Here is a 2,396-nt window from a genome sequence, read left to right as displayed (position 1 = left end):
TATATATATATATATATATATATATATATGTACACACACATCTTACTGCACAGCCTCTATCTGACATTTTACCAATTCTGCTTGCTAATCAATTATTTTCTTCGTTATCTTCGTAGTTCTTATTTTATCAAAACTGGAGGCACAAAGGCAGGATTTGAACTCAGAACATAACTAAATGCTGCAGAACATTTATTCTGATGCTTTATGAAAGAGAAAAAGAGACAGAGAAGGAAGTAACAAGTGCAATGGCAGACAAGGAGATGAGTAATGTCCTTTATTGAATGTTATGTTGTTGTTGTTTCATTTGGTGACAATAGAAACTAAACTCAACTTGATAAAAGTCTGAGAATTCTGTTTGTCGGTGATCACAATGTGACTTTATTAGTTTTATATTCTCATGCATACATGTGTGCACATACACACACATATATAAAATGTAGTCAGTATTTAAACTAAGAGCTACCAATAGTTTCTAGTTATAGAGATACTGAGATTAGGCAGATTTATATATCATGTATTGTCTCCAAGCAATCTACAGGCTCAGGACAAATGGTTAGTTCTAAAGATTGCTTGAAGATACAATGAACACATTATATAAATCTGCCTAATCTCAGTTTCTCTATGGCTAGAAACTATCGGCAGCTCTTAGTTTAAATATTCAGTACATTAAACGGTATTTACCTCTCGCTGGATGGAGTACTTTTTTTTTGTTGATCCCACCTTAACGGAACTATACACACACATAAAACCAATATAATAGATTTGTAAACAGGTCTAATTAAGCTGTTTTCTCTATACACTGGATCGATTAACAACCTGAATTGATTTTTGAATCGCATTGGATACTCACCAGAGGTGTCTACATCAGTTTTTGACCAATCCCAAAGAAACATGCTGCCAATCTGTTTATATACTCAACAATTCCAGTAGTGTATATATGTGTGTGTGCGTGTGTATATATATATATATATATATATATATATATATATATATATATATATATATATATATATATATATAAGGGCATAGAAATGAAATTTTTAGCTTGTATGCTGAAAATGCCCTTAATTATAATTATATATTTATAATTTCACATTAATCGGTTTTTTTCTTATATGCTGGCCACTGATAGAAATCTAGTGCTCTTAGCTTAGATTTTCTTGGGGCCGGCCAGATTGGAGCAGTCTTGAGTGTAACTGGCTGAAACTGCAACGACGATCTGTAACTCAACTGAAGATAGGAAGCTCCAAATGACCCTTCCTTGTTTTCTCCTGTCCTTTTTTGTATTGTCTAATTGTTCAGATGTTTTGTTGTCACCTGTTATGTTCTTGTTACATTTTTTTGTTTTGTTTTATATATATATATATATATATATATATATACACACACACACACACACACACATATGCATACAAATATATTTACATATATAATGCATACTCACACACATTATATATATAATACATACATCGATACATTTACATGAAATGATGAAGTCAGGCTCTAAGGATTCTTAGGTGTGCATTGAGGACATTTTATTTGGGGTTTATTTTGACAAATCTTGATTTTGTAAAAAATTGAGGAAATATTTAGGCAAGAAAAACCAGGAAAACAAGAAAAGAAGGAAAGAAATTTGTATTCCTTCCTATGTTCAAAACACTAAATGAAAATTCTAAGAATTTCTTTTTCTTCTCTTCATTATTTTACATACATGCACGTATATTTATATAATATTATATATATGTATATATATGTGTGTGTGTGTATGAGTTCAGTTGCAGGGTTTGTTACAATCTGGGTTTTTCAATGTGCAGAATGCTAGGAAAGGCCAGGTACTGAGTTTACAAAACTCTTGAGCAATTTAAAGTTGTTGTTTACTGGTCATGTGCTGTAAGGATGCATATATATACCTCTAAGCATTTCTCTATAGATGAGTACACACAGACAAATGAATATATATATTTATATATATATATATATATATATACACATAGGTACAATCCAACTGAGGGATAGTTCCAAGTGTAGCATGTGTATAAAACAAGAACACAAGTGGGGATCAAAACTGAACTTGTATTCTTTTATATGTATATATGTATGTATATATATATATATATATATATATATAAAATAAGATGGTCTTCTCCAAATTTAGATATGCTCTTATTCTTGGGATTTGGATTTGTTACTAAGAAATAATGGCGGAAAAAAAAAAAAGGTGGGTGGGGATATAATGTTCTGTAAAAATGGAAAGGGGTTCATTCCAAAGAAACAAACTTCATCATCATCATCATCATCATCACCACATCAGCATCATCATTATCATCATTGTTATCACAACATTATTTACAAATGATGAAATGTCTCCAAACCATTGCTATTAGAAAGAAAAAGAA

Source organism: Octopus bimaculoides, chromosome 10, assembly GCF_001194135.2.
Source record: "Octopus bimaculoides isolate UCB-OBI-ISO-001 chromosome 10, ASM119413v2, whole genome shotgun sequence".
NCBI lineage: Eukaryota > Metazoa > Mollusca > Cephalopoda > Octopoda > Octopodidae > Octopus > Octopus bimaculoides.
The sequence above is the reverse complement of the archived record's forward strand: the minus strand, read 5'-3'. Positions refer to the sequence as shown.